At 47.4% G+C, this 25424-nt stretch overlaps 1 protein-coding gene across 1 annotated transcript in view; it reads left to right on the forward strand.

Annotated features, from left to right (window-relative positions):
• The window catches only part of POLR2C (RNA polymerase II subunit C), a 74651-nt gene that overhangs the window by 31842 nt on the left and 17385 nt on the right, over positions 1 to 25424 (forward strand). The window lies entirely within an intron of this gene.

Raw genomic sequence — 25424 nt, forward strand, 5'->3', positions numbered from 1 at the left:
ATCTCAGAGGACCCATGGCCTCTGCCGCTCAGACAGGACCTGCTGCAGCAGGGGCCCTGTCTGTTCCAAGACTTACCGCGGCTGCGTTTGACGGCATGGCGGTTGAACGTCGGATCCTGAAGGAAAAGGGCATTCCGGAGGAAGTCATTCCTACGCTGATTAAAGCTAGGAAAGAAGTGACCGCAAACCATTATCACCGCATTTGGCGAAAATATGTTGCGTGGTGTGAGGCCAGGAAGGCCCCAACGGAGGAATTTCAGCTGGGCCGTTTTCTGCACCTACAGTCAGGGGTGACTATGGGCCTAAAATTGGGTTCCATTAAGTTCCAGATTTCGGCTCTATCGATTTTCTTCCAGAGAGAACTGGCTTCACTTCCTGAAGTAAAGACTTTTGTTAAGGGAGTGCTGCATATTCAGCCCCCTTTTGTGCCTCCAGTGGCACCTTGGGATCTCAACGTGGTGTTGGATTTCCTAAAGTCACATTGGTTTGAGCCACTTAAAACCGTGGAATTAAAATATCTCACGTGGAAAGTGGTCATGCTGTTGGCCTTGGCTTCGGCCAGGCGTGTGTCAGAATTGGCGGCTTTGTCATGAAAAAGCCCTTATCTGATTTTCCATATGGATAGGGCAGAATTGAGGACTCGTCCCCAGTTTCTCCCTAAGGTGGTATCAGCCTTTCATTTGAACCTACCTATCGTGGTGCCTGCGGCTACTAAAGACTTGGAGGCTTCCAAGTTGTTGGACGTAGTCAGGGCCCTGAGAATTATATATAGTGGATGCTCGGCGCCCGTCCCAAGTGCGGACTCTCTGCAATACATGTATATAGTTATTGCTTCACTAAAGGGTTATTGTTATGAGCCATCCGTAAACGGAGGCTCAGTTGTTGTTCATACTGTTAACTGGGTATGGTTATCACAAGTTGTACAGTGTGATTGGTGTGGCTGGTATGAGTCTTACCCTGGATTCCAAATCCTTTCCTTGTTGTGTCAGCTCTTCCGGGCACAGTTTCCCTAACTGAGGTCTGGAGGAGGGGCATAGAGGGAGGAGCCAGTGCACACCAGATATTACCTAATCTTTCTTTTAGAGTGCCCAGTCTCCTGCGGAGCCCGTCTATTCCCCATGGTCCTTACGGAGTTCCCAGCATCCACTACGGACTACGAGAAATAGAATTACCGGTGAGTAAATTCTTATTTTCTCTAACGTCCTAGTGGATGCTGGGGACTCCGTAAGGACCATGGGGAATAGACGGGCTCCGCAGGAGACATGGGCACTTTAAGAAAGAATTTGGATTCTGGTGTGCTCTGGCTCCTCCCTCTATGTTCCTCCTCCAGACCTCAGTTTGAATCTGTGCCCGGACGAGCTGGGTGCTGTTTAGTGGGCTCTCCTGAGCTTGCTATAAGAAAGTATTTTGTTAGGTTTTTTATTTTCAGGGAGATCTGCTGGCAACAGACTCCCTGCATCGTGGGACTGAGGGGAGAGAAGCAGCCCTACTCTTTGAAGATAGGTCCTGCTTCTTAGGCTACTGGACACCATTAGCTCCAGAGGGATCGTACACAGGATCTCACCCTTTGTCGTCCGATCCCGGAGCCGCGCCGCCGTCCCCCTCGCAGAGCCGGAAGACAGAAGCCGGGTGAAAGAAGCAAGAAGACTTCAAAATCGGCGGCAGAAGACTCCAGTCTTCACACTGAGGTAGCGCACAGCACTGCAGCTGTGCGCCATTGCTCCCACACTACACCCACATACTCCGGTCACTGTAGGGTGCAGGGCGCAGGGGGGGGCGCCCTGGGCAGCAATTAGGACCTCTTGGCAAAAGTTGGGCATATATACAGTTGGGCACTGTATATATGCATGAGCCCCCGCCATTATATTGTACAGAAACGCGGGACAGAAGCCCGCCGCTGAGGGGGCGGGGCTTCTTCCTCAGCACTCACCAGCGCCATTTTTCTCCACAGCTCCGCTGAGAGGAAGCTCCCCAGGCTCTCCCCTGCAGATTCACGGTAGAAGAGGGTAAGGGGCACATAAATTAGGCGCAAAAACATAATATACAGCAGCTACTGGGTTAACACTAAGTTACTGTGTTATTCCTGGGATATATAGCGCTGGGGTGTGTGCTGGCATACTCTCTCTCTGTCTCTCCAAAGGGCCTTGTGGGGGAACTGTCTTCAAAAAGAGCATCCCCTGTGTGTGTGTGGTGTGTCGGTATGCTTGTGTCGACATGTTTGACGAGGAAGGCTATGTGGAAGCAGAGCGGGAGCAAATGAATGTGCGGTCTCCGCCGACGGCGCCGACACCTGATTGGATGGATATGTGGAAGGTTTTAAATGATAATGTTAATTCCTTGCATAAAAGGTTGGATAAAGCTGAAACCTTAGGACAGTCAGGGTCTCAGCCCATGCCTGATCCTATATCGCAGAGGCCATCAGGGTCTCAGAAGCGCCCACTATCCCAAATTGTTGACACAGATACCGACACGGATTCTGACTCCAGTGTCAATTACGATGATGCAAAGTTGCAGCCTAAAATGGCTAAAGCCATCCGCTACATGATTATAGCAATGAAGGAGGTGTTGCACATCACAGAGGAAACCCCAGTCCCTGACAAGAGGGTTTATATGTATGGGGAAAATAGGCAAGAGGTGACCTTTCCCCCTTCACATGAGTTAAATGAGTTATGTGAAAAGGCTTGGGAATCTCCAGATAAAAAACTGCAGATTTCCATCCAAACGGATGCTTATGGCGTATCCTTTCCCGCCAACAGACAGGTTACGCTGGGAATCCTCCCCTAGGGTAGACAAAGCTTTAACACGCTTATCCAAGAATGTAGCCCTGCCGTCACAGGATACGGCCACCCTAAAAGATGCTGCGGATAGAAAGCAAGAGGGTACCCTGAAGTCCATTTATACACATTCAGGTACCTTACTAAGGCCGGCAATTGCATCGGCCTGGGTGTGTAGTGCTGTAGCAGCATGGACGGATACCTTATCTGAGGAACTTGATACCTTGGACAAGGATACTATACTGATGACCCTGGGGCATATAAAAGACGCTGTCCTATATATGAGAGATGCTCAAAGAGACATTAGCCTACTGGGCTCTAGAATAAATGCAATGTCGATTTCTCGGACGTCCTAAGTGGATGCTGGGGACTCCGTCAGGACCATGGGGAACAGCGGCTCCGCAGGAGACAGGGCACAAAAGTAAAAGCTTTAGGATCAGGTGGTGTGCACTGGCTCCTCCCCCTATGACCCTCCTCCAAGCCTCAGTTAGGTTTTTGTGCCCGGCCGAGAAGGGTGCAATCTAGGTGGCTCTCCTAAAGAGCTGCTTAGAGTAAAAGTTTTATTAGGTTTTTTATTTTCAGTGAGTCCTGCTGGCAACAGGCTCACTGCAACGAGGGACTTAGGGGAGAAGAAGTGAACTCACCTGCGTGCAGGATGGATTGGCTTCTTAGGCTACTGGACACTAGCTCCAGAGGGACGATCACAGGTACAGCCTGGATGGGTCACCGGAGCCGCGCCGCCGACCCCCTTGCAGATGCTGAAGAGAGAAGAGGTCCAGAAATCGGCGGCTGAAGACTTCTCAGTCTTCATGAGGTAGCGCACAGCACTGCAGCTGTGCGCCATTGCTCTCAGCACACTTCACACCAACGGTCACTGAGGGTGCAGGGCGCTGGGGGGGGCGCCCTGGGCAGCAATGAAAGTACCTATACTGGCTAAAAATACATCACATATAGCCTCTGGGGCTATATGGATGTATTTAACCCCTGCCAGGTTGTCAGAAAAACGGGAGAAGAAGCCCGCCGAAAAGGGGGCGGGGCCTATTCTCCTCAGCACACAGCGCCATTTTCCCTCACAGAACTGCTGGAGGGAAGGCTCCCAGGCTCTCCCCTGCACTGCACTACAGAAACAGGGTTAAAACAGAGAGGGGGGGCACTTATTTGGCGATATGATTATATATTAAGATGCTATAAGGGAAAACACTTATATAAAGGTTGTCCCTGTATAATTATAGCGTTTTGGTGTGTGCTGGCAAACTCTCCCTCTGTCTCCCCAAAGGGCTAGTGGGGTCCTGTCCTCTATCAGAGCATTCCCTGTGTGTGTGCTGTGTGTCGGTACGTGTGTGTCGACATGTATGAGGACGATGTTGGTGAGGAGGCGGAGCAATTGCCTGTAATGGTGATGTCACTCTCTAGGGAGTCGACACCGGAATGGATGGCTTATTTAGGGAATTAAGTGATAATGTCAACACGCTGCAAGGTCGGTTGACGACATGAGACGGCCGGCAAACAAATTAGTACATGTCCAGGCGTCTCAAACACCGTCAGGGGCTTTAAAACATTTACCTCAGTCGGTCGACACGGACACTGACTCCAGTGTCGACGGTGAAGAAACAAACGTATTTTCCTTTAGGGCCACACGTTACATGTTAAGGGCAATGAAGGAGGTGTTACATATTTCTGATACTACAAGTACCACAAAAAAGGGTATTATGTGGGGTGTGAAAAAACTACCTGTAGTTTTTCCTGAATCAGATAAATTAAATGAAGGCGCTCACACGCTTATCACAAGTGGCGTTACCGTCTCCAGATACGGCCGCCCTCAAGGAGCCAGCTGACAGGAGGCTGGAAAATATCCTAAAAAGTATATACACACATACTGGTGTTATACTGCGACCAGCGATCGCCTCAGCCTGGATGTGCAGCGCTGGGGTGGCTTGGTCGGATTCCCTGACTGAAAATATTGATACCCTTGACAGGGACAGTATTTTATTGACTATAGAGCATTTAAAGGATGCATTTCTATATATGCGAGATGCACAGAGGGATATTTGCACTCTGGCATCAAGAGTAAGTGCGATGTCCATATCTGCCAGAAGATGTTTATGGACACGACAGTGGTCAGGTGATGCAGATTCCAAACGGCACATGGAAGTATTGCCGTATAAAGGGGAGGAGTTATTTGGGGTCGGTCCATCGGACCTGGTGGCCACGGCAACAGCTGGAAAATCCACCTTTTTTACCCCAAGTCACATCTCAGCAGAAAAAGACACCGTCTTTTCAGCCTCAGTCCTTTCGTCCCCATAAGGGCAAGCGGGCAAAAGGCCAGTCATATCTGCCCAGGGATAGAGGAAAGGGAAGAAGACTGCAGCGGGCAGCCCATTCCCAGGAACAGAAGCCCTCCACCGCTTCTACCAAGTCCTCAGCATGACGCTGGGGCCGTACAAGCGGACTCAGGTGCGGTGGGGGGTCGTCTCAAGAGTTTCAGCACGCAGTGGGCTCACTCGCAAGTGGACCCCTGGAGCCTACAAGTAGTATCCCAGGGGGTACAGATTGGAAATTCGAGACGTCTCCCCCTCGCAGGTTCCTGAAGTCTGCTTTACCAACGTCTCCCTCCGACAGGGAGGCAGTATTGGAAACAATTCACAAGCTGTATTCCCAGCAGGTGATAATCAAAGTACCCCTCCTACAACAAGGAAAGGGGTATTATTCCACACTATATTGTGGTACTGAAGCCAGACGGCTCGGTGAGACCTATTCTAAATCTGAAATATTTGAACACTTACATACAAAGATTCAAATCAAGATGGAGTCACTCAGAGCAGTGATAGCGAACCAGGAAGAAGGGGACTATATGGTGTCCCTGGACATCAGGGATGCTTACCTCCATGTCCCAATTTGCCCTTCTCACCAAGGGTACCTCAGGTTCGTGGTACAGAACTGTCACTATCAGTTTCAGACGCAGCCGTTTGGATTGTCCACGGCACCCCGGGTCTTTACCAAGGTAATGACCGAAATGATGATTCTTCTTCAAAGAAAATGGACGATCTCCTGATAAGGGCAAGGTCCAGAGAACAGTTGGAGGTCGGAGTAGCACTATCTCAAGTAGTTCTACGACAGCACGGGTGGATTCTAAATATTCCAAAATCCCAGCTGTTTCCGACGACACGTCTGCTGTTCCTAGGGATGATTCTGGACACAGTCCAGAAAAGGGTGTTTCTCCCGGAGAAGAAAGCCAGGGAGTTATCCGAGCTAGTCAGGAACCTCCTAAAACCAGGAAAAGTGTCAGTGCATCATTGCACAAGGGTCCTGGGAAAAATGGTGGCTTCTTACGAAGCGATTCCATTCGGCAGATTTCACGCAAGAACTTTTCAGTGGGATCTGCTGGAAAAATGGTCCGGATTGCATCTTCAGATGCATCAGCGGATAACCCTGTCTCCAAGGACAAGGGTGTTTCTTCTGCGGTGGCTGCAGAGTGCTCATCTATTAAAGGGCCGCAGATTCGGCATTCAGGACTGGGTCCTGGTGACCACGGATGCCAGCCTGAGAGGCTGGGGAGCAGTCACACAGGGAAAAAATTTCCAGGGAGTGTGATATAGTCTGGAGACTTCTCTCCACATAAATATACTGGAGCTAAGGGCAATTTACAATGCTCTAAGCTTAGCAAGACCTCTGCTTCAAGGTCAGCCGGTATTGATCCAGTGGGACAACATCACGGCAGTCGCCCACGTAAACAGACAGGGCGGCACAAGAAGCAGGAGGGCAATGGCAGAAACTGCAAGGATTCTTCGCTGGGCGGAAAATCATGTGATAACACTGTCAGCAGTGTTCATTCCGGGAGTGGACAACTGGGAAGCAGACTTCCTCAGCAGGCACGACCTCCACCCGGGAGAGTGGGGACTTCATCGGGAAGTCTTCCACATGATTGTGAACCGTTGGGAAAGACCAAAGGTGGACATGATGGCGTCCCGCCTGAACAAAAAACTGGACAGGTATTGCGCCAGGTCAAGAGACCCTCAGGCAATAGCTGTGGACGTTCTGGTAACACCGTGGGTGTACCAGTCGGTGTATGTGTTCCCTCCTCTGCTTCTCATACCCAAGGTACTGAGAATTATAAGACGTAGAGGAGTAAGAACTATACTCGTGGCTCCGGATTGGCCAAGAAGGACTTGGTACCCGGAACTTCAAGAAATGCTCACAGAGGACTCTGCCGCTAAGAAGGGACTTGCTTCAGCAAGTACCATGTCTGTTCCAAGACTTACCGCGGCTGCGTTTGACGGCATGGCGGTGGAACGCCGTATACTAAGGGAAAAAGGCATTCCGGAAGAGGTCATTCCTACCCTGGTCAAAGCCAGGAAGGAGGTGACCGCACAACATTATCACCACATGTGGCGAAAATATGTTGCGTGGTGTGAGGCCAGGAAGGCCCCACGAAGAAATTTCAACTCGGTCGATTCCTGCATTTCCTGCAAACAGGAGTGTCTATGGGCCTCAAATTGGGGTCCATTAGGGTTCAAATTTCGGCCCTGTCAATTTTCTTCCAGAAAAGATTGGCTTCAGTTCCTGAAGTCCAGAAGTTTGTCAAGGGAGTACTGCATATACAACCCCCTTTTGTGCCTCCAGTGGCACTGTGGGATCTCAACGTAGTTCTGGGATTCCTCAAATCACATTGGTTTAAACCGCTCAAATCTGTGGATTTGAAATATCTCACATGGAAAGTGACCATGCTGTTGGCCCTGGCCTCGGCCAGGCGAGTGTCAGAATTGGCGGCTTTGTCTCACAAAGCCCATATCTGATTGTCCATTCGGACAGGGCAGAGCTGCGGACTCGTCCCCAGTTTCTCCCTAAGGTGGTGTCAGCGTTTCACCTGCACCAGCTTATTGTGGTACCTGCGGCTACTAGGGACTTGGAGGACTCCAAGTTGCTGGATGTTGTCAGGGCCCTGAAAATATAGGTTCCAGGACGGCTGGAGTCAGGAAAACTGACTTGCTGTTATCCTGTAGGCACCCAAAAAACTGGGTGCTCTTGCTTCTAAGCAGACGATTGCTAGTTGGATGTGTAGTACAATTCAGCTTGCACATTCTGTGGCAGGCCTGCCACAGCCAAAATATGTAAATGCCCATTCCACAAGGAAGGTGGGCTCATCTTGGGCGGCTGCCCGAGGGGTCTCGGCTTTACAACTTTGCCGAGCTGCTACTTGGTCAGGGGCACACCCTGGCTGAGGAGGACCTGGAGTTCTCTCATTCGGTGCTGCAGAGTCATCCGCACTCTCCCGCCCGTTTGGGAGCTTTGGTATAATCCCCATGGTCCTGACGGAGTCCCCAGCATCCACTTAGGACGTCAGAGAAAATAAGAATTTACTTACCGATAATTCTATTTCTCGTAGTCCGTAGTGGATGCTGGGCGCCCATCCCAAGTGCGGATTGTCTGCAATACTTGTACATAGTTATTGTTACAAAAATCGGGTTATTATTGTTGTGAGCCATCTTTTCAGAGGCTCCGCTGTTATCATGCTGTTAACTGGATTCAGATCACAGGTTGTACAGTGTGATTGGTGTGGCTGGTATGAGTCTTACCCGGGATTCAAAATCCTTCCTTATTGTGTACGCTCGTCCGGGCACAGTATCCTAACTGAGGCTTGGAGGAGGGTCATAGGGGGAGGAGCCAGTGCACACCACCTGATCCTAAAGCTTTTACTTTTGTGCCCTGTCTCCTGCGGAGCCGCTGTTCCCCATGGTCCTGACGGAGTCCCCAGCATCCACTACGGACTACGAGAAATAGAATTATCGGTAAGTAAATTCTTATTTTCTGCCAGACGGGTCCTGTGGACTCTGCAATGGACAGGCGATGCCGACTCAAAAAGGCATATGGAGGTTTTACCTTACAAGGGTGAGAAATTGTTTGGGATCGGTCTCTCGGACCTAGTCTCCACAGCTACTGCTGGAAAGTCAAATTTTTTGCCATATGTTCCCTCACAACCTAAGAAAGCACCGTATTACCAAATGCAGTCCTTTCGTTCACAAAAAGGCAAGAAAGTCCGAGGTGCGTCCTTTCTTGCCAGAGGCAGGGGCAGAGGAAAGAAGCTGCACAACACAGCTAGTTCCCAGGAACGGAAGTCCTCCCCGGCTTCCACTAAATCCACCGCATGACGCTGGGGCTCCACAGGCGGAGCTAGGCCCGGTGGGGGCGCGTCTCCGAAATTTCAGCCACAAGTGGGTTCACTCCCAGGTGGATCCCTGGGCAATGGAGATTGTGTCTCAGGGATACAAGCTGGAATTCGAGGAGATGCCCCCTCACCGATACCTCAAATCGGCCCTGCCAGCTTCCCCCTTAGAGAGGGAAATAGTGTTAGCTGCAATTCACAAATTGTATCTTCAGCAGGTGGTGGTCAAGGTTCCCCTTCTTCATCAAGGAAAGGGTTATTATTCGACCATGTTTGTGGTACCGAAACCGGACGGTTCGGTCAGACCCATATTGAATTTAAAATCCCTGAACATATACCTGAAAAGGTTCAAGTTCAAGATGGAATCGCTCAGAGCGGTCATCGCAAGCCTGGAAGGGGGGATTTTATGGTGTCTCTGGACATAAAGGATGCATACCTTCATGTCCCCATTTATCCACCTCATCAGGCGTACCTCAGATTTGTGGTACAGGATTGTCATTACCAATTCCAGACGTTGCCGTTTGGTCTCTCCACGGCACCGAGAATATTTACCAAGGTAATGGCGGAAATGATGGTGCTCCTGCGAAAGCAAGGGGTCACAATTATCCCATACTTGGACGATCTCCTCATAAAGGTGAGGTCCAGAGAGCAGTTGCTGATCAGCGTAGCATGCTCTCGGGAAGTGTTACAACAGCACGGCTGGATTCTAAATATTCCAAAGTCGCAGTTGATTCCTACGACTCTTCTGCCCTTCCTTGGCATGATTCTGGACACAGACCAGAAGAGGGTTTATCTCCCGATGGAGAAGGCTCAGGAGCTCATGACACTGGTCAGAGACCTATTAAAACCAAAACAGGTGTCGGTGCATCACTGCACGCGAGTCCTGGGAAAGATGGTGGCATTGACAATGCTAAATTCCTTTGTCGTATAACCAACCCTTATGAAGCTAAGAACACTGTACGCTGTTTACTTAAGAAGTACCGTAATGGTACGCTATCTGCGTAGCGATCGCTCAGCCGTAGGCGAGACGCTCAAGCGTCACGTTCGCTCGCGGCCCAGTGATCACAGGACACGTTATTGGTTAAGTCTAGGGGAAAGATTCGCTGTTACGTAGTGTACGCTAGAGACCACGAGGAGGTCACCAGCGATGCAGACGCTTACAACACTTTACCTTGATATTAAACCTTATACCAATGAAACACACAGAATACCTTAATGTGAGTACAGGGTGTAAATGCAACCTTGTGTAACCTGACTACCTACAAAGCTGTTTGAGCGTCACCGACGCTCAAATGAACACTTAACACTATAGTAAATACACAAATACTGATTTAGGGTTCCAAAGCCTATTATCTGTATTATATCTAGTATACTTGTAAAAGAGTAACACAGTACAAATGATACACTACAATATAACAAAGACTTCCTAACCAAACACCTAACTAAGGGATAAACTACAATACTATCCTGGTCTAACACAATACAATACAATACTATAAAGTTTAGTCTAGGGGAGATATGAGAGAAAAGAGAAAATAGAGAGAGAGAGAGATAGACACAGAGAGAGAGAGAGGAATTGGCTCACAGAAAGACAATGATTACGGAGAGAACTTACGCACAAAGGGTATGATCGCCAGCGCCTCGATATCCAGCTCCCGATTATCAGCAGATAACCGTTGATGAGAGAGTGAGAGCTGGATGTGGTCGGTCTGCCTATTTATGCCCCACACACAATGCAATCTCCTAGTCCCTACAATCCTACAGTTTATTGGACACAGGAATTCGGCCCTGTACTGTAACCAAAGGTCATAGGTTGATTCATACAGGTGGGCTGTGCTGATTTCCAACAGCTCAGGTGGGTGGGGAACTGGGTTTCCCGCCGCATACCTGAGTATGTGCAAATCATAGAAATGGACATAAACTTCTTATGTCCATAACTATTCGCACGAGCGATTAATACGCTCCAAACCAACACCGGAATATTGCTAATTAAATACTCTTCCGATGGGTATCAAACACTGCTGTATGACTCCTGTTAGACCCTTCGTGCAATACAAAGAGGGATTCCTCCGCTCAGGGACATTCTATCTAAACCAAACTTACAGAAACTATTGAGGGGAACATGATCTATGAAATACATTAATTGTGAATATTTGTAACGAATGAGTCGCACGCTACGATCACATAAACTCTACCGTAAATGCGCATACTGCGCGTGCGAGTGCACGCTATTGCGGGTATGCGCTTCCACGGGAGAGCGTACGCATGCGCAGCACGGACCAGTGTGCGGTGCAAATATGGCAGTGTGCATTAAGACATTTTTCTGACTTCGACAGTCCACCCTTTGGCAGTCAATAATAACTGCCACAAAACATTTAAGGAGAAAAATGTAAGTCAGGGGTTAATTGATTTCCATGGTTGGGTAGGGGAGGAGAGAGGAGAAGGTGTGAAGAGGGTATGACCTAGTGAGAAAGTAGAAGCATGTGTGTATGAGTCCATGTTTGGGGGGGTCATGTATCATCGTGCCGTACGTGTGGTAAATCAAGCTTCGAGGTATTGCGAAGTATACATTTGAATTCCTTCTTATCCCGTACTAAGGGTCTGTGGATGGGCTGTCAAACTCTACCGAGCTCATTTCGGCTGTGGTTGCAACAAAATGGGGATGCACATTTTAGTTGATGATACATGAATGGGGGAGGTATGTGGTTGCTGATATCTGTGCCTGTATTCCCTATCGACTATGTGTGTCATTACCTGAGGGTTGTAGAGATGAAGATAAAGAACACTTATGGAAAATGCAATGATATTCTATGTCAGGGAAATGTACATTCGTCGATTGAGGTCTTGATTGGTGTCATTTGCTTGGAGTCTTCTTCTTTGTGCTTTTGCTCATAAATCGTGAGTAAAGCAATCAACGTCCATGGATTTACAAAAAAATGTTGGGCTAGCGTGATTTTAAAGTTCCTAGGGAAACTGGGGTACCCATGGCATTGTCCATCAAAATCTTGTATATCAGGTCGTCTGCTCTTCCTCTTTCCATCTTTCCGTTGTCGGCCCCTTGGCTCATCAAATCCTTCGTCTACGTGGGTCTTTGTACCTCGGAGGAAAACATAGAAATGGGTGAAAGACGGACCGTATACTCATTACATCATTACGTCATGGTTTCTAGCATTGGGTCATAAATCAAATCCAGGTTAATTACAGTTTCCTCACTCCTCAAGCTCATCACTTTCGTACTTTGTTTACACTTCGTCAAAGCCTGCCCGCATCTAAATATCAATCCAATCGATATAACGACACCCAAGATACACAGTAGAAACTTTCCAACATCCATTATGACTCCTTGAGCCCACTCTCCCAAACCGGAGAACCAATTTCGCGGGTTCAACCATGACACCCAACCAGTCAGCTCATTACCTACAGCAACAAGGGTGAGATTGTGTTTTCGACGAAATTCCCATTTTAATTGCAGAATATCATCCATCTTTTGGTCTATGACCTCTACCGGATCCTCGGTACTATTTGTGATGTACGTGCAACACTTTATGCCGTACTGTGTTGCCAATGTAACACAATATCCGCCTGTTACTGCTGTAAGGTAATTAAGAACCATCCTATGCTGAACTAGTTCCGTTTTGTAAGCTTGGAGTTCTCTTCCGGTGTATCTAAACGTGTCATCATACATTTCAGTGATATTATCTAACAAATTGGCGAGTGCTGAAATGTATTTATAATTCATCACTCCTCGAGCGGTACGAGTGAAATCTAACGCTACCAGAACCTGAATCCCGGTGGATTCATGGATAAGATCAGAGGCCGGATGCTCTAACCTTTCTGACAGGTGTCTTTTAACTCGGTGTTCGTAGTGAGTGTGAGTATAAGGAGCTTGGGCACCACGGTGTATGTCTTTCATTTTGTCATGTGTTACAGTCATCACTTCAGGCAATACTTTTCCAATATAACACAATCCTTCAGAGTTTGGGGCAAGCCACTTGTACGCCTTTCTCCCGCATATGAAATATGCATCATCGGGGAGAACATAAGGGACGGAGAAGGACATGACCATGTTACAAACCTTCCAGGTGAAATCTCCTGACCCTAATTCTTCCATCTGTCTAATGCACGTATCAGTTTGTACGATATGTGCACAGTATCCTGGTGATACCTCTCCAACTTTAGTAATCCTATTTCCTAAGGTATATCGATACCGAAAAGATTTTCCTCTACTGGCTATGTGGCGTACGAGCTCTGTATCTGTAGGCATTCTATCTGCTCTGTGTGAAAAGGTCATGGTAAGGTTGCTCCATGACACTTCCCAATTTCCCGGTTTTCTAGGATTGGAGATGTTAAAACATATGAGGGACCTATCCACATGGTATTGGTGGAGCTTCAAACTAGGAGGGCTGGAGATGTTAAACCTCCGGTCCACCGGTCTCCCACCACTTAGCTCAAGTACCTCCCCTAACGTTAAAGGAAATGGTACTAGCCCTGATTTGCTGTGACCCTGAGGTACTTGAGAGCATACCCAACAATCGGTCTTGTTTAATACGTTACCCACTAGAGAGTGATAGTCACTCAATGGATGCCGGTCCATATGGATATTAAAACTAGATTGGCATTTCTTTATGCATCCATCTTCAACCAGATTATCACAAAGCCTACAGATACAATTTTCTTCAGCTAACAATCCATCACAATTTCTTCTATCGGATCGTTTTCTGATACTCGCCTTTGCTTGTTGGATTGGTTGATCTTGGAAAACTACACCTCCATCATCATAATCGGAACCCATTCCAGAACCTCTCTCGACCTCTATGGTACTCTCGCCGGAACAGACTGCTCTGGTCAACATCATGGTCAACATCAAAATCCGGATTACAGTCTCTTGGGGCAAGTCCATCTTTGAGGAGGAAATGGAGAAGAATGAGAAAGGGGAAAAAGAAATATCAAGGGAGAAGGGATGGGAAGTGGAGAAAAACAATAAAAGGGAGTGGGGAGTCGACAGCTGCTTTCGATCTTCAAGGCTCAGGTGCCGCCTCAGTCCTCCTGAAACAGACACTCCAGTGATACAACCTCTACCGTCTGTTCCTTATCACGGGACTTCTCTGGGTCAGCAACCTTTTTGCAGTGGGATGAATGGACCCAAGTCTCTCTCTCAGCAACCTTCAATGCTGTGGTGCTAGTCAATAAGACCTGGTATGGTCCTTCCCATCTATCAATAAGACAACCTGAGCGTAGAAAATTTCGTATCATTACATAATCCCCAGGTTCAATGTCATGACAATTACTATCTGGTAAATCAGGAATCACCAACTTCAGATTATCATTTTGACTCCTCAACTGCTTACTCATGTTAATTAAGTACTTTACAGTTACTTCATTGTTACATTTCAAATCATCCTGAGGGTTAATCATGACGTGCGGTTGTCGACCAAACAGAATTTCAAAAGGAGACAGATTAAGAGGGGACCTGGGAGTGGTTCTGATGCTATACAAAACAATGGGTAAAGCTTCTGGCCACGTCAAACCTGTCTCTGCCATTACTTTACTCAATTTATTTTTAATAGTGCTGTTCACTCTTTCGACCTTCGCGCTCGCCTGTGGACGGTACGGAGTGTGCAGCTTACTATCAATACCCATCAACTTACACATTCCTTGGAAGACATCACCTGTAAAATGGGTACCCCTATCACTTTCAATGATTCTAGGGATACCATATCTACATACAAATTCCTGCACAATTTTCTTAGCTGTAAACATAGCAGTGTTTGTAGCTGCTGGAAAAGCTTCGACCCAATTCGAGAAAACATCTATACAAACAAGTACATACTTCAAATTTCTACATGGGGGTAATTGGATGAAGTCAATTTGTATTACTTGGAAAGGGCCGCCGGCAGGTGGGATATGGGAGGGTTCTGTAGGTATTGCCTTTCCAATATTCTTTCTCAGACAGGTAAGGCATGACATTGCTCTTTTACTAGCATGGGAGGAGAATCCTGGGGCACACCAGTATGCTCTTACCAATTTGCACATCCCCTCCTTGCCTAGATGAGTCAGCCCGTGAGCTGCTTCAGCCAGACATGGAAGGTATGCCCTGGGGGCCACTGGTTTACCATGTCCATCCGTCCAGAGCCCTGAGGACTCCTGGCCATATCCCTTTGCCTTCCAGACTGCTCTCTCCTGAGTGGAACACAAATTCTGCATCTCACACAACTTCTGTGTGTTGATGGTATTGAATACCATCAACTGTGTGGCGTCTGTCTGTATGGGGGTAGCAGCTGCAAGCTTTGCGGCTTCGTCTGCTCGGCTGTTACCAAGGGATACTGGGTCTTGGCTGTATGTATGTGCTTTACATTTGATAACAGCCACTCTGTCGGGTTCCTGTATCGCTGTTAGAAGCCTTTTTATATACGCTGCATGCGCTATCGGTGTGCCAGCTGCCGTCATGAAATTTCTGAGCCGCCATAGGGCTCCGAAATCATGGACTACCCCGAACGCGTATCTAGAATCGGTGTAGATATTGGCAGACTTTCCCTTAGCCAATTCACATGCTCTGGTTAGGGCGACCAGTTCAGCAACCTGGGCTGAGTGAGGTGGGCCTAGCGGTTCCGCTTCTATGGTGTCTTGGTCATCTACGACTGCGTATCCAGTACACAAGTCTCCCGAGTCTGACTGTCTGTGACAACTACCGTCCGTGTAGAACGTGAGTTCTGCATCTTCTAGTGGATTGTCACTGATGTCAGGCCTTGCGGTAAAATTTTGGGTCAAATATTCCATACAATCATGTGTATCTTCCTTTGCATTAAATCCTCCTTCCCCATCACTCTCACCTCCCACCCTTTGTGCCTGTCCAGGCACACCTGGGAGAAATGTTGCAGGGTTTAATGCACTGCATCTCCTTATGGTGATGTTTACGGGGGCCATTAATGCCAATTCCCATCTCGTAAACCTGGCTGATGAGACGTGTCTGGTTTGGGCAGAATTCAATAAGGCAGATACTGCATGTGGCGTATGGATTGTGAGGTTGTGGCCTAGCACGACATCTTCGCTTTTCGTCACTAGCAATGCTATCGCCGCAACACTACGCAAGCATGTGGGGAGGGATCGCGCTACCGTGTCTAGCTGCGCGCTGTAGTATGCAATTGGCCTGCTGGCATCACCGTGTTTTTGTGTTAGTACACCTGCTGCGCACCCAGCACTTTCTGTTCCGTATAGTTCAAAGGGTTTCCCATAGTCTGGCATACCTAGTGCTGGTGCCTGCGTTAGGCATTGCTTGAGTCTTTCAAATGCTGTTTCGGATTCGTCTGTATGCGAAATCCGATCAGGTTTGTTTGAAGAGACCATTTCCTGCAAAGGTAACGCCAATATGGAAAACCCTGGGATCCAATTACGGCAATACCCACACATTCCTAAAAACGTCCTTATCTGTTGCTGGGTTTGTGGCAGTGTCATGTCTCTAATGGCTTGGATTCTATCAGCGGTCAGGTGTCTCAGTCCTTGTGTTAGACAGTGTCCCAAATATTTTACCTTAGTCTGGCATAATTGCAACTTGTCTTTGGAAACCTTGTGACCTGTGTCTGAAAGGTGAAACAGGAGCTGTTTCGTATCTTTCAGGGAAGCTTCCAGTGAATCTGAACACAGCAGTAAATCATCCACATACTGTATCAATACTGATCCACTCTCTGGTTGAAAAGACTGTAAACAATCATGCAAAGCCTGAGAAAATATACTTGGACTATCTATGAAACCTTGGGGTAATCGAGTCCACGTGTATTGGACTCCTCTGTATGTGAATGCAAACAAATATTGGCTGTCAGGGTGCAGAGGTACCGAAAAGAAAGCGGAGCAGAGGTCAATAACAGTGAAAAATTTGGCAGTGGGAGGAATTTGCATTAGGATGACAGCTGGATTAGGCACTACGGGGAACTGACTCTCGACTATTTTGTTAATCCCCCTTAGATCCTGCACTAGCCTGTAACCCCTCCCCCCACTCTTTTTAACAGGGAAGATGGGACTATTTGCTGTGCTGGACGTTCTTACTAGAATGCCCTGTTGTAGCAAGCGCTCTATTACGGGAAAAACTCCTAACTCCACCTCTGGCTTCAGAGGATACTGTGGGATTTTTGGAGCTATCCTACCATCTTTTACTTGTACTACTACTGGAGCTACGTTTGCCATTAATCCAGTGTCCTGTCCATCTTTTGTCCAAAGTGACTCTGGTATCTGAGATGTCATCTCTTCTACCTGGGATGGGTTCCTATTTGTTATAACGGTGTGTGACATTAATTTTGATGGGGAGTCTAACATGTCTCGTACTTCCTGAGCGTGATTCTCAGGGATGTCCAAGAATACACCTTCAGGAGTACAATAGATGACGCAACCCATTTTACATAGTAAGTCTCTTCCCAGGAGATTGGTTGGTGCCGATGCAGCCAGCAAAAAGGAATGCTTGGTGTGCAAAGGCCCTATTGTAATCTCGGCTGGTTTGCTAACAGGGTAGTGCTGGACTACTCCTGTTACTCCCATGGCTGGAATTGTCCTACCAGTGGTTCTCATGCCCACTGTCGAATTTATCACTGACTTGGCCGCCCCTGTGTCTACAAGAAAGTTTAAAGTTTTACCAGCCACATTGATTGCAATCTCTGGTTCACTTCCAAGACTAGCAATCAATTTAACTGGTTGCAGATTACAGGTATGGCCACACCCCTATTGGGTATGCTGACCTCCCTGAATCCCATTGGCAGCAACTATTTGTGAGGGGGTTAGCTGGGAACTACCAGAGGCATGCCAATCTCTGTTCGGGGGATATCTTTTTGTTTCCCCTGTATGTGGCTCAAAACTCCGCCTCTGTGGACCCTGCTCCCAATGTCGTGTGTTGTGTTGTTGTCTAGGGGGTTGAAAAGATCTTTGTACATTTCTTACTCTACAGTCTCGTGCAAAGTGTCCTGGTTTGTTACAAGAAAAACATGTTATTATACTTGCCTTACCCACAGGATTCGGTGGTACATACGCAGGCTGCCTTGTGGTCAGCGCCTGTATACTTACTGACATCAACTTATCACTTTGCGACTCCCTGTGCCTAGTGATGTTTTTGTCATGATCAACAGCAGCCTCTCTCAATGTGGACACTGACAGACCTCGCCAGCATGGCTGCGTGGTCTGAACCCTAGTCTTTAATGTTTCTTTCAAACCATCCATCAGTACAGACACTGCTACTTCCCGATGGTTTGGGTTGGTCTTTATGTCCTCTATACCAGTGTACTTTGCTATTTCTGTTAGTGCCCGGTGGAAATATTCTGCTGCCGTTTCGGACTCTTTTTGCTTAATGGAAAATATTTTATTCCATTTAACAACGGCTGGGAAATACTCCTTTAGTTGTAAATTTATCCTTTTTACATTATCCTTATTGTATACGTCTGTAAGCGGTACATCTTTATCCAATTGACAGTCAGCTAAAAACTGAGTTGCGTCGACATTGGAAGGTAAACAAGCTCTTAGCAGTACCTGCCAATCCTTGTTGTTGGGCTCTACAGTGTTACCTAAATCCCTGATGTATTTTTGGCTAGCAACTAAGTCTTTCCTGGGGTCAGGAAATTCGGACACTATTGCTCTTATTTCCATTCTGGAAAATGGGGCGTACATGGCAATGTTCCTTAGGGGAGTGGCTCCAGACACATCTGTTTTTCCATTGGGAACTGCTATTACCCTTACAGGAGCAATTCTAACAGCATCTTCCTGTGTAGATTCTACAACTTGTGGTACAATGGTTTCAGTGTAGTGCATGGTGCCGTACTTACCCGTTGACACGACCTCACCTATCCCTCCGCTAGGGGCTTTCACTAATCTCGTGGGTGTCGCTGTGCCTACTGTGGTCTCTGATATGGTGGCCGCAAGAGAGAGAGCTGAAATTGTTGCCGAATCGTCTTCTTGTTCACACTCCTGAGGAAGGTTCAAAACAGGGTACAACTTGCACGGGTTAATACTTGCATGAGTTATTCGGTTAACATCATTTACATTTACAGGGTTACTAAGAGTTTGTGTTTTACAACCCAGTGCGTTTCTCTCCGCAATCAACCTCTCTCCTGCAATGTATGGTGGAGGAGGAGCTGTGGCAATCAGCTTCCTGACCGCCCCAGTTCCCGCCGCCAGAGCCAAACCTCTCTGTATCTCACCTTCCTGGTGCCATAACTGCAAGTAATCATGATGCTGAATTCGTCTCTTTGATGATTTTACGAGACATATCCTCCTCCTTAAATTTTGTAACACATCTGGACTGAAGCTACCTATTCTTGGGAACTTGTCCCTGTCTTGTACAGTCATTCTCTCCCATTCATCACATAAAACCTCTGTGTGACTACCGTATTTTTCACACATAATGTATCTTGCCGACCCGACTGGTCGGTTCTCCGAATCAACCTGAACCTGGGTTGATCGCCCCCTACCTGAGCAACTGGCCCCCATCGTCTGTAGGTGTTGCTTAGTCCTCCTTGGATTTTCTGTATCAAGGTTTTCAGCAAGCCTTTACAGACAACCAAATTACTCCACAGTAGGCCGGCGGTGGCGGTTTACCGAGTACCCCACTCACTCGCCCACCTCGACCAATACGACCTGATCACACCGATATGGTGCTGGCGTACTCGATACAGGGCCCCTATGGAACCTTCAGTTTACTGGAACATATGAGGGTTACCCGCAGGACACTTACTCTTTCCAGTAAAGTTGGGGTTGTTAGATAGTTCCTGAGTGACCAGCGAACTTCCCTTCCAAAAATAAAAAATTACACAAATCACGTCAGAATGTACAAGTAGCGTTTGTGACCACTTTTCTCTAATGGTATGAGGTCAGATTACTAACTACTGCACACAATTACGTGCGGTCCAATCGTTCAGTACGCGAGCACTATTTGTCATGTACTGAAAGATTAATGGAATCGATGTTTCCGGCTGCGATTCCTTCAACCAGAGCTTGTATGGCCTATATGGGTTCTGCACCAACACCCCAGGCGTTGTGCCACTGGACTTTTATAGCGGACCTTTTTACCTTATGACCTCCTGGTCTTGTTACCTTATGGTCCGCTATACTCTAATGCTCAAATATTATTTAACCAGGGATGCCTCCCTAGCCACCGTATATGTCACTTACACGTATGTCCCTTTACGAGTACCCGACTTTCCTTTTGGTTCCACCTTTAAAATTGTATAAACTTTTGTATACAAAACACACTCACTCAACACATGTACACTTTTGTTTCTATATCTATTTCTGCGCAGAAATTGTCTTCAGGCCAAGTGTGTTACCAATTAGGAGCAGGATCTGTTAAACTAAATTTCAGATTTTCCAAAAATAGATTTGCGTTATTTATCGCTGTGCGTTAATTATCGCTTTGCGCTAAAATCCAACTTTATCACAACTTGAGCTACGTGGGCGTAACCAGACGCTACGTTGCGTAATGTACGCTGCGTGCGTCTGCCTTTTGGATTGCGTACGCTAGTCTTTGTTAGCGACACGTGTACGCAATGCAAAGGATCCACCGTAACACAATATATATTTTATCAATGTAGATGATCCCTGATCATCTACCGCAATCCACACTGCACACTGGCTGCCTCGTCTCTCGGACAAGCCGTGTGTTGTTCTATACTTTAACTATTACCTCTATTATTAAATAACAGCAAATCTCCTTTTAGCCCTTTCTATCAACTATAAAAATGTGGCAAACAGGAATAGTGATATACGAAAAATGAAATACACAAGTGAAAAGAAATGCAGGTATATATGCGTGCGTATGCAAGACAAAAGAAAAAAATAAACAGTTTTAAAAAGACACAAGCGTTTTGTTCTTACTTCCGGTTACCGGGTTCCTTCAGCACTCTTTACCTAAGCGAAGCAGACGCTTATCCCGTCAGCAACTGCGAGACAACCTCCCACCCTTTTGCTGGGGGATAAAGTCTGCTGATCTACCTAGTGCAGATGTGAAAAGGACCGGGCGAGCCCGCAATTGACAATGCTAAATTCCTTTGTCGTATAACCAACCCTTATGAAGCTAAGAACACTGTACGCTGTTTACTTAAGAAGTACCGTAATGGTACGCTATCTGCGTAGCGATCGCTCAGCCGTAGGCGAGACGCTCAAGCGTCACGTTCGCTCGCGGCCCAGTGATCACAGGACACGTTATTGGTTAAGTCTAGGGGAAAGATTCGCTGTTACGTAGTGTACGCTAGAGACCACGAGGAGGTCACCAGCGATGCAGACGCTTACAACACTTTACCTTGATATTAAACCTTATACCAATGAAACACACAGAATACCTTAATGTGAGTACAGGGTGTAAATGCAACCTTGTGTAACCTGACTACCTACAAAGCTGTTTGAGCGTCACCGACGCTCAAATGAACACTTAACACTATAGTAAATACACAAATACTGATTTAGGGTTCCAAAGCCTATTATCTGTATTATATCTAGTATACTTGTAAAAGAGTAACACAGTACAAATGATACACTACAATATAACAAAGACTTCCTAACCAAACACCTAACTAAGGGATAAACTACAATACTATCCTGGTCTAACACAATACAATACAATACTATAAAGTTTAGTCTAGGGGAGATATGAGAGAAAAGAGAAAATAGAGAGAGAGAGAGATAGACACAGAGAGAGAGAGAGGAATTGGCTCACAGAAAGACAATGATTACGGAGAGAACTTACGCACAAAGGGTATGATCGCCAGCGCCTCGATATCCAGCTCCCGATTATCAGCAGATAACCGTTGATGAGAGAGTGAGAGCTGGATGTGGTCGGTCTGCCTATTTATGCCCCACACACAATGCAATCTCCTAGTCCCTACAATCCTACAGTTTATTGGACACAGGAATTCGGCCCTGTACTGTAACCAAAGGTCATAGGTTGATTCATACAGGTGGGCTGTGCTGATTTCCAACAGCTCAGGTGGGTGGGGAACTGGGTTTCCCGCCGCATACCTGAGTATGTGCAAATCATAGAAATGGACATAAACTTCTTATGTCCATAACTATTCGCACGAGCGATTAATACGCTCCAAACCAACACCGGAATATTGCTAATTAAATACTCTTCCGATGGGTATCAAACACTGCTGTATGACTCCTGTTAGACCCTTCGTGCAATACAAAGAGGGATTCCTCCGCTCAGGGACATTCTATCTAAACCAAACTTACAGAAACTATTGAGGGGAACATGATCTATGAAATACATTAATTGTGAATATTTGTAACGAATGAGTCGCACGCTACGATCACATAAACTCTACCGTAAATGCGCATACTGCGCGTGCGAGTGCACGCTATTGCGGGTATGCGCTTCCACGGGAGAGCGTACGCATGCGCAGCACGGACCAGTGTGCGGTGCAAATATGGCAGTGTGCATTAAGACATTTTTCTGACTTCGACAGCATCATACGAGGCCATTCCCTTCGGCAGGTTCCATGCGAGGACCTTTCAATGGGATCTGTTGGACAAGTGGTCCGGATCACATCTTCAGATGCATCGGCTCATCACCCTATCCCCCAGGGCCAGGGTGTCTCTCCTGTGGTGGCTGCAGAGTGCTCACCTTCTCAAGGGCCGCAGATTCGGCATTCAGGACTGGATCCTGGTGACCACGGATGCAAGCCTCCGAGGGTGGGGGGCAGTTACACAGGGAAGAAATTTCCAAGGTCTGTGGTCAAGTCAACTGACTTGCCTTCACATCAATATCCTGGAACTAAGGGCCATATACAACGCCCTACGTCAAGCGGAGACCCTTCTCGCGACCAATCGGTTCTGATTCAGTCAGACAACATCACCACAGTGGCTCATGTAAACCGCCAAGGCGGCACAAGGAGCAGGGTGGCGATGGCGGAAGCCACCAGAATTCTTCGCTGGGCGGAGAATCACGTAAGCGCAGTGTTCATTCCGGGTGTGGACAACTGGGAAGCAGACTTCGTCAGCAGGCACAACCTCCACCCGGGAGAGTGGGGACTTCATCAAGAAGTCTTCACGCAGATTGCAAGTCGGTGGGAACTGCCACAGGTGGACATGATGGCATCCCACCTCAACAAAAAGCTACAGAGGTATTGCGCCAGGTCAAGAGACCCTCAGACGATAGCTGTAGACGCACTAGTGACACCGTGGGTGTTCCAGTCGGTTTATGTATTTCCTCCTCTTCCTCTCATACCCAAGGTGCTGAGAATCATAAGAAAAAGAAGAGTGAGAACAATTACTTATTGTTCCGGATTGGCCAAGAAGGACTTGGTATCCAGATCTGCAAGAAATGCTCACAGAGGACCCATGGCCTCTGCCTCTAAGACAGGACTTGTTGCAACAGGGGCCCTGTCTGTTCCAAGACTTACCGCGGCTGCGTTTGACGGCATGGCGGTTGAACGCCGGAACCTAGCAGAAAAAGGCATTCCGGATGAGGTTATTCCAACGCTGATAGAAGCTAGGAAGGATGTGACGGCTAAACATTATCACCGTATATGGCGAAAATATGTTGTTTGGTGTGAGGCCAGGAATGCCCCCACGGAGGAATTCCAGCTGGGCCGTTTCCTTCACTTCCTACAGGCGGGAGTGACTTTGGGCCTAAAATTGGGTTCCATTAAGGTCCAGATTTCGGCCCTGTCTATTTTCTTTCAAAAAGAACTGGCTTCTCTTCCTGAAGTTCAGACGTTTGTAAAGGGAGTGCTGCATATTCATCCCCCTTTTGTGCCTTCAGTGGCACCTTGGGATCTTAACGTGGTGTTGAGTTTCCTGAAGTCACACTGGTTTGAGCCACTTAAAACCGTGGAGTTAAAATTTCTCACGTGGAAGGTGGTCATGCTGTTAGCCTTGGCTTCAGCTAGGCGTGTGTCAGAATTAGCGGCTTTGTCACATAAAAGCCCCTATCTGGTTTTCCATATGGACAGGGCAGAATTGCGGACCCGTCCACAATTTCTGCCAAAAGTGGTGTCATCCTTTCATATGAACCAACCTATTGTGGTGCCTGTGGCTACTCGTGACTTGGAGGATTCCGAGTTACTAGATGTAGTACGGGCTTTGAAGGTTTATGTAGCCAGAACGGCTAGAGTCAGGAAAACTGAATCGCTGTTTATCCTGTATGCATCCAACAAGCTGGGTGCTCCTGCTTCAAAGCAAACTATTGCTCGCTGGATCTGTAACATGATTCAGCAGGCTCATTCTGCGGCTGGATTGCCGCTGCCAAAATCAGTAAAAGCCCACTCCACAAGGAAGGTGGGCTCTTCTTGGGCGGCTGCCCGAGGGGTCTCGGCATTACAGCTTTGCCGAGCAGCTACTTGGTCAGGTTCGAACACTTTTGCAAAGTTCTACAAGTTTGTTACCCTGGCTGGGGAGGACCTTGTGTTTGCTCATTCGGTGCTGCAGAGTCATCCGCACTCTCCCGCCCGTTTGGGAGCTTTGGTATAATCCCCATGGTCCTTACGGAGTCCCCAGCATCCACTAGGACGTTAGAGAAAATAAGATTTTACTTACCGGTAAATCTATTTCTCGTAGTCCGTAGTGGATGCTGGGCGCCCGTCCCAAGTGCGGACTTCTTCTGCAATGCTTGTATATAGTTATTGCTTAAATAAGGGTTATGTTATGGTTGCATCAGGGTTGATCTGATGCTCCGTTGTTGTTCATACTGTTAAATGTGTAAGTTTATCACAAGTTATACGGTGTGATTGGTGTGACTGGTATGAGTCTTGCCCTGGATTCCAAAATCCTTTCCTTGTACTGTCAGCTCTTCCGGGCACAGTTTCTCTAACTGAGGTCTGGAGGAGGGACATAGAGGGAGGAGCCAGAACACACCAGAATCCAAATTCTTTCTTAAAGTGCCCTGTCTCCTGCGGAGCCCGTCTATTCCCCATGGTCCTTACGGAGTCCCCAGCATCCACTACGGACTACGAGAAATAGATTTACCGGTAAGTAAAATCTTTTTTTTATTGCAATAATCATATAATGAATACTTTTAGCCAATTTTGGCTGCAACTTTGCATCATCGTAGTCGACACTGGAGTCAGAATCCGTGTCGGTATCAGTGTCTACTATTTGGGATAGTGGGCGCTTTTGAGACCCAGAAGGTCCTTGCGACATAGTGAAAGGCAGGGTTTGACTCCCTGTACATTCCCTGGACTCTGCTTTGTCCAACCTTTTGTGTAATAAATTCACATTTGCATTTAAAACATTCCACATATCCAACCAGTCAGGTGTCGGCGTTGCCGACGGAGACACCACACTCATTTGCTCCACCTCCTCCCTAGAAGAGCCTTCCGCTTCAGACATGCCGACACACGAGTACCGACACCCCACATACTCAGGGAATTCTCTATCTGGAGACAGTTCCCCCACAAGGCCCTTAGGAGAGACAGAGAGAGAGTATGCCAGCACACACCCAGCGCCAATGACCCTGGAAAATATACCCAGATAGCGCTTTTATTATATTATATTCACTGCGCCAAATTATGTGCTTCCCACCC

Source organism: Pseudophryne corroboree, chromosome 11 (assembly GCF_028390025.1).
Source record: "Pseudophryne corroboree isolate aPseCor3 chromosome 11, aPseCor3.hap2, whole genome shotgun sequence".
NCBI lineage: Eukaryota > Metazoa > Chordata > Amphibia > Anura > Myobatrachidae > Pseudophryne > Pseudophryne corroboree.